Source organism: Hemitrygon akajei, unplaced genomic scaffold, assembly GCF_048418815.1.
Source record: "Hemitrygon akajei unplaced genomic scaffold, sHemAka1.3 Scf000046, whole genome shotgun sequence".
NCBI lineage: Eukaryota > Metazoa > Chordata > Chondrichthyes > Myliobatiformes > Dasyatidae > Hemitrygon > Hemitrygon akajei.
Window position 1 is genome coordinate 3,163,878 of NW_027331932.1, and position 8,229 is coordinate 3,172,106.

Below are 8,229 nucleotides of genomic sequence, written 5' to 3' on the forward strand. Positions count from 1 at the left end.
TGAGCTCTAAGCAGCGCATTAGACTGTTTCGTTAAAATGGGCCCTTGTTCTCTTTGTTTTCTGTACTAACCCTGTAATCATAAAGCCCAATCGTTTAATTGCAAATGGTGAACTGCTCGTTATTTCGTGGGATTGATTTGCAACCGGGCAACGCGTCCACACAAACGAGATTTCTCAGTCTGACCGGGCCGGAAGCAGTATAGTCTCCCGACCCCCCGACCATCAGACAAACGTATGCTGGTCGAACCTGAGGGTTACATTTAGCCTCTCTCCAAGTCTGACCATGGGAAAACTTGAGGAGATGGGACACCCGGTGTCTGATTCCAGGAATGTATGATGGGACGGTGTGGAGGGAGCTTTACTCTATGTCCGACCCCGGGAGTGTGTGATGGGACGGTGTGGAGGGAGATTCACTCTGTGTCTGACCCCGGGAGTGTGTGATGGGACGGTGTGGAGGGAGCTTTACTCTATCTCTGACCCCGGGAGTGAGGGATGGGACGGTGTGGAGGAAGATTCACTCTGTGTCTGACCCCGGGGGAGCGTGACGGGACGGTGTAGGGACTTAATTATTTTACAAGCAACAACTTATATAGTTGTCCTGTAGAGATCACTCTGACAGGCTGCATCACTGTCTGGGGCGACTGCACAGAACCGAAAGAAACTGCAGAAGGTTGTAAATGTAGTGAGCGCCATCTTGGGCAGTAGTCTATAAAGTACCCAAGATATCCTCAGGGCGCGGTGTCTCAGAAAGACAGTGTCCATTACTAAAGACCTGTAGCACCCAGGACATGCCCTTTTCTTACTGTTACCACCAGGGAGGAGGGACAGAATTCTGAAGGCATACACTCAGCGATTCAGGAATAGCTTTCTCCACCCTGCCATCCGATACCTGAATGGACTTTGAAGCTTTCGAAACTATCTCACTAGTTATAATGTACACAGTTTTTTTTTTTGCATTTTACATAATCTATTCAATAAACGTGATGGATTCACCTGTTTATTTTTTATTATGTTTTATTTTATTTATTATTATATTTTCTCTCTCGGCTAGATTACGTATTGCATTGAATTGCTGCTGCTAAGTTAACACGCCGGTGGTAATAAACTCTAATTCTGCTTCTAGTGGGAGATCCACTCTGTTTCTATCACCGGGTGTGTGTGATGGGACGGTGTGGAGAGAGATTCACTCTGTGTCTGACCCCGGGAGTGTGTGATGGGACGGTGTGGAGGGAAATTCACTCTGTCTACCCCCGGCAGTGTGTGATGGGACGGTGTGGAGGGAGATTCACTCTGTGTCTGACCCCGGGAGTGCGTGATGGGACGGTGTGGAGGGAGATTCACCATGTATGTGACCCCGGGAGTGTGTGATGGCACTGTGTGGAGGGAGATTCACTCTGTGCCTACCCCCGGGAGTGTGTGATGGGACGGTGTGGAGGGAGATTCACCATGTATGTGACCCCGGGAGTGTGTGATGGCACTGTGTGGAGGGAGATTCACTCTGTGCCTACCCCCGGGAGTGTGTGATGGGACGGTGTGGAGAGAGATTCACTCTGTGTCTGACCCCGGGAGTGTGTGATGGGACGGTGTGGAGGGAAATTCACTCTGTCTACCCACAGCAGTGTGTGATGGGACGGTGTGGAGGGAGATTCACTCTGTGTCTGACCCCGGGAGTGCGTGATGGGACGGTGTGGAGGGAGATTCACCATGTATGTGACCCCGGGAGTGTGTGATGGCACTGTGTGGAGGGAGATTCACTCTGTGCCTACCCCCGGGAGTGTGTGATGGGACGGTGTGGAGGGAGATTCACCATGTATGTGACCCCGGGAGTGTGTGATGGCACTGTGTGGAGGGAGATTCACTCTGTGCCTACCCCCGGGAGTGTGTGATGGGACGGTGTGGCGGGAAATTCACTCTGTCTACCCCCGGCAGTGTGTGATGGGACGGTGTGGAGGGAGATTCACTCTGTGTCTGACCCCGGGAGTGCGTGATGGGACGGTGTGGAGGGAGATTCACCATGTATGTGACCCCGGGAGTGTGTGATGGCACTGTGTGGAGGGAGATTCACTCTGTGCCTACCCCCGGGAGTGTGTGATGGGACGGTGTGGAGGGAGATTCACCATGTATGTGACCCCGGGAGTGAGTGATGGGACGGTGTGGAGGGAGATTCACTCTGTTTCTATCCCTGGGAGTGTGTGATGGGACGGTGTGGAGGGGGATTCACCATGTATGTGACCCCGGGAGTGTGTGATAGCACTGTGTGGAGGGAGATTCACTCTGTGCCTACCCCCGTGAGTGTGTGATGGGACGGTGTGGAGGGAAATTCACTCTGTGTCTGACCCTGGGAGTGTGGGATGGGACGGTGTGGATGGAGATTCACTCTGTGTCTGGCCCCGGGAGTGTTTGCCGGGATGGGGTGGAGGGAAATTCACTCCGTGTCTGACCCCGGGAGTGTTTGTCGGGAAAGTGTGGAGGGAGATTCACTCCGTGTCTATCCCCGGGAGCGTGTGACGGGACGGTGTGGAACGATTCAATCTATGTTAGACCTCGCGAGTCACTTACATCTTCCTCGCTTGAATTTATTTCGAGGAGCCTTGCATCAAAGTTTGAACAATGTTCCCTCGCCCCATCATAAGATTTCTCCAATGTGAATGTGAAATAACAACGATCTTCATTTTCAATCCAGTGCTGAGGACACGTTTTCTCTGCAAATCAGGAATGAAAAAAAAAACAGTAAATCTCTCTCCATTACTCCCATTGCAACTTTTGAGACCAGAAAAATGTCAACGTCCCCCAACAACGTCCCATCCCTGATTCAGACAGCAGGCGTCGCTGCTATCACACCGTCCCATCAATCACTCGTACAGCCAGACACAGAGTGAACCTTCCTCCACACCGTCCCATCACCCACTCCCGGGGCCAGACACAGAGAGCATCTCCCTTCACAGCATCCCAACACACTCTAGCGGGGTCAGACACAAAGAGAAGCTCTCTCCACACCGTCCCATCACACACTCCCGGGGGAAGACATAGAGTGAAGCTCCCTCCACACCATCCCTTCACACACTCCCGCGGTCAAACACAGAGTGAAGCTCCCTTCCCACCGTCATATCACTTATTCCCGGGATCAGACACAGAATGAATCTCTCTCCACACCGTCCCATCACACACTCCCGGGGTCAGACACAGAGTGAATCTCCTTCCACACCGTCCCATCACACACTCCCGGGGTCAGAAGCAGAGTGAATTCCCTTTACACCGTCCCATCTCACATTCCCGGAGTATGACACTCCCGGGATGGACATCTCCACCTCCACCCTCTCCCTCTCTGACCCCCAACCCCTTCCCCCACCCCGTGATGAGAAGCAGGAGAAGCGGGAGATGTTGTTTCACCTCTTCTCCTGGTGAGGTATTGGCACATCAGAGCTTGTCTTTCGGTGATGATTCTCTCCTTCATTTCGAGCTGTTTGAATTGATGGCGGAGATTGTTGTGCGTTTTATTCAGCTCTGAGAGATTGTAGTTGAGGACGGAAATGTTGTTTTCCAGATTGGATACGTTGTTGTTCAGGGCGGAAAGATTCTTCAGACAGGTTCTCCGGGAGAGATCCAGGCGAGAATTCTCGGATGTCCTGGATTCAAGGGTTGAGTTCAATTCATGGAGTCGCTGCTGACATTGGCGTTCGGTCCTGTTCATCTCTTGATGATCTACCCAAAGTCTCTGATGGTTTTGTTCGCAGGTGATTCGAGACTGACGAGTCAGTGATACTGAGAGTGATAATAACGGATGTGTCAGTGACACGGTGTGAGGTAAGTCGGTGTCACAATGTGGGGAGTGTCGGCGTCAGGTGTGTTCTGTGTCGGTGTCACGGTGTCAGGTGAGTCAGTTTCACAGTGTGGGGATTGTTGGTGTCACGGAGAGGTGTGTATCTATGTAACGGAGGCGGTTGTGTCGGTGTCACAGAAAGGGAAGTTTCGGAGTCACGGTGAAGGGAGTGTTAATATTATGGTGTCAGAAGTATAAGTGTCACGGTCAGGGAAGCCTCGGTGTCACCGTGACGGGAGTGTCGGTGTTACGGTGGATGGTGTGAGATGACACAGTGTGGAGCGTCCCGGAGTCACTTGATGGGAGTTGCGCTGTCACTATGAGGCTAGTGTCAGTGTTACGATGTGGGGTGTGTAAGTGTCAGGTTAAGGGGAGTGCCGGTATAATAGAGCGGGCTTGCCAGTGTCACGGTGAGGGAGGTGTGTCGGTGTCACTGTGTTCGCAGTTTCGGTGTCAAGTCGAGGGGAATATCGGTGTCACAGTGAAGGCAGAGTCAATGTCACGTTGTGCAGAGTGTCGGGTTCACGGTGTTGGGAGTTTCAATGTCAAAGTGAAGGGAGTGTTGGTGTCACGAAGGTGGATTTGCCGGTGTCACAGTGATGCGAGTGTCGGTGTCACGCAGCGGGATGTGTCAGTGTTACAGTGAAGGGTGTGTCGGTGTCACAGTGCGCCTTGTATCAGTATGACAGAGAGGGTTGTGTCGTTGTCACAGTGACTGAAGTGTCGGTGTCATGGTGAAGGGCGTGATGTCACGCTGTGGGGCGAAATGTCCGTGTCACGGTGAGGGGCGTGACAGCGTCACTGTGAGGGCTCTGTCATTCTTACGATGTGTGATGTGTAAGTGTCAAGGTGAGTGGAGTATTGGTGTAACCGTGTGGGCTGGACGGTGTCACGGTGTTGGGAGTGTCGGTACTACAGTGTGGGGAATGTTGGTGTCACAAAGAGTGGAGTGTCGATGTCACGGAGAGGGGAGTGTCGATGTCACAGTGAGGGGTGTGTAAGTGCAACGTGAGTACATTATCGTGCACGGTGTGAGGTATACTGACATTGTAACGGTAAAGGACTTATCTATATTACGTTGAAGTTTACGTCTGTGTCACAGTGAGGGACGTGTCTGTGTCACGGCTAGTGTGTAGGTGTCACAGTGAAGGGCGTGTCAGTGTCACACTGAGGATTTGCGCTAACATTTCATTCCACTCTGCTTGTTTACGGCCGGAATCCACCCGGAGCCCGTTCGACTCACCATAGATCGAAAGCCCGGTCACTATCGCGACGAGGGCGGACGTAACTAGGCAGAGGAGGCAGATCTTACGGTCCGGTCTATTTCCGATTTTCTGTTTCGGCTCCAGTTTCTGCGCACCTGTAGAGAGCCTATTCAGTGTGTGTGTGAAATTAATCGTGCCCCCACTGGGTACCCCTCCCACCGACCATCCGCGCTCTCTCCTCCCACCACGATCACCCCTCCCTCTCTAAATCTCATCTACTTTCAGCCGTCATCGCCGAGAGTCCAAATTCCTTGACTTGGCAAAGGCTGACATGTGTCTGACGGATTCCAGAGATCAGTCAGATCTCCTCTGAGCCTCCTCCGCTCCAGATGAAGCGACCTAGGTGTCCGACCTCTCGTTGTAACACATGCCACCGAATCCCGGCAGAGTCCTGTTAAACCTCTCCGGAGGCTCCCCAACGCCCCGACATCCTTCCGATAATGGGGTGACCAGAACTGTATACAATACGCCTGATTCAGCCTAACCAGTGATTTTAATAAAGTTGCAAAATAACTCCCTGACATTTGTACTCAATGCCCCGAATAATAAAGGCAGGAATGCCATAGACCTGCTTAACAATCCCACCAAACTCTACAGCCACGTTCAGGGAGGTATGAACGTAGACTGCAAGATCTTCAGCTCATCGACACTGTTTCGAGAATAATTTACAGAGAGAAGTCAGGCACGTTGGGACATTGTTCCTTGGAGCAGAGGGGTGATCTTTCAAGATGTATAAAATCACGAGCGGTGAATGCGTACAGTTATTGTCCCTAGACTTGGAGAATCGAGGAACAGAGAGCAGAGGTCCAAGGTGAGAGGGGAAAGGGATTTAATAGGGGAGCGAGTGACAAGCTTTCTTTGCCCAGATTGTGATCAGTCTATGGGACGAGCTGACAGAGGGAGTGGTCGAGACAGATGCATTCGAAACTTGGACACTTGGGAGCATGACATGTGACCGTTCCAGAATGACGTCATCACTGTGAACTCTGACCTGTTAGTCCAGTGAGAGCGGTGGGAAATGGGGGAGGGAGTCGGGGAGAAAGAGAAGAGAGTCGTGGGGAAGAGAAAGAGGGGCATAAGTGAGGGGGAGTGAAGGGGTGCGACAGCAAGAGAGATGGTGATGGAGAAGGAGGGGTAGAGGACAGAGACGTGGAGACCGAGAGAAGGTTATAACGATGGACAGAGGGGAGACAGTGCTGTGGGCATTGGGCAGGAAAATGTGAGAGAAAGAATGGGGAGAGTGAACCGGGAGAGAAAGGGGAGAGGGGGCAGACCGTGTCGGGGGAGAAACGAGTGAGAGGAGAGGGAGAGGAAGGAGAGGGGATTGAGAAGGGAGAGGGAGGGAGGGGAGAAGTGGAAGTGTGATGGGAAAGAGGGAACAAGAAAATTTCAGAAACAGAGAGGGGAAAGAGCGAGGGGGGAGAGCGTCGGGGAGCGGGAGAGAGGGTGGATAGAGAGGAGGAGAAGGCGTGGAATGGAGATGAGAGGCAAACTGATGGACAGAGAGAGATGGGAAGAGCGGGAGGGGTGGTCGAGGGGTGGTATAAGAGTGAGCACAGAGAGAGGGAAATAGTGGGAGTGGGAGACCGAGAGTGGTAGAGACGGTGACTGTGATAGCGGGGAGACAGGAGCAGTAAGAGAGGGCGAAGAGAACGAGACAGTGGGAGACAGCAGGGGAAATAATGTGAGCGAGGGACAGAGGAGCGAGGGAGAGAGGAGACGGCGTGAGAGGTGAAAAGGGAGAAGAAAATGGGGTTAGAAACGGGAGAGAGGGGTAAAGGTTTTATACCACGCTCTCTCTTCACCGTCTCTCCCACTGTCCTCCTTCCTAACCACGACGATACAGCCCTAACATCTCCACTTCCCCCGCCGCAAGGCGCTCGCTCCACATCACCCCCTCCTCCACACGGCCCAACCCATGCAATCTCTACTCGCCGATCTTTCCCACAACACTACCTCCCCACCACATCGCACGGCGCTCCCTCTAATCCACATCTCCCAGGGCGCAGAATTCCGCACCGACCACCAAAGAGAGTTTCACCCCCCCCACCCCCTTCGCATCTCTCACGCGTTCCCACCGGGTTATTCTCAAACAGGGAATCATTAGGGTCATCATTACCTTTGTCCTGAGATCTCTCGCCAGAATTGGAAACGTCAGCTAAACAGGGACAGGCCTACAAAGAAGAAACTAACCTCGATCTGTCCGGACTCGGGGCTCAGAGACAGTCTTCAAATTAATTTCCACGTGCGATACATCGGTTTCAGCTGCGGACCAAAGAGTGAAGGTCAGACACAGAGTGAATCTCCCTACACACCGTCCCATCACACACTCCCGGGATCAGACACAGAGTGAATCTCCCTACACACCGTCCCATCACACACTCCCGGTGCCAGACACAGAGTGAATCTCCCTTCACACCGTCCCATCACACACTCCCGGGGACAAACACAGAGTGAATCTCCCTCCACACCGTCCCATCACACACTCCCGGGGTCAGACACAGAGCGAATCTCCCTACACACCGACCCATCACACACTCCCGGGGCCAGACACAGAGTGAATCTCCGTCCACAACGTCCCATCAGACACTCCCGGGGACAAACACAGAGTGAATCTCTCTCCACACCGTCCCATCACACACTCCCGGTGCCAGACACAGAGTGAATCTCCCTTCACACCGTCCCATCACACACTCCCGGGGACAAACACAGAGTGAATCTCCCTCCACACCGTCCCATCACACACTCCCGGGGACAAACACAGAGTGAATCTCCCTCCACACCGTCCCATCACACACTCCCGGGGTCAGACACAGAGCGAACCTCCCTACACACCGTCCATTCACACACTCCCGGGGTCAGACACAGAGTGAATCTCCCTTCACACCGTCCCTTCACACACTCCCGGGGTCAGACACAGAGTGAATCTACCTCCACACCGTCCCATCACACACTCCCGGGGTCGGATGCAGATTGTATCTCCCTCCACACCGTCCCATCACACACTCCCAGTGTCAGACGCAGAGTGTATCTCCCTCCACACCGTCCCATCACACACTCCCGGGGTCAGACACAGAGTGAATCTCTCTCCACACCGTCCCATCACACACTCCCGGGATCAGACACAGAGCGAACCTCCCTCCA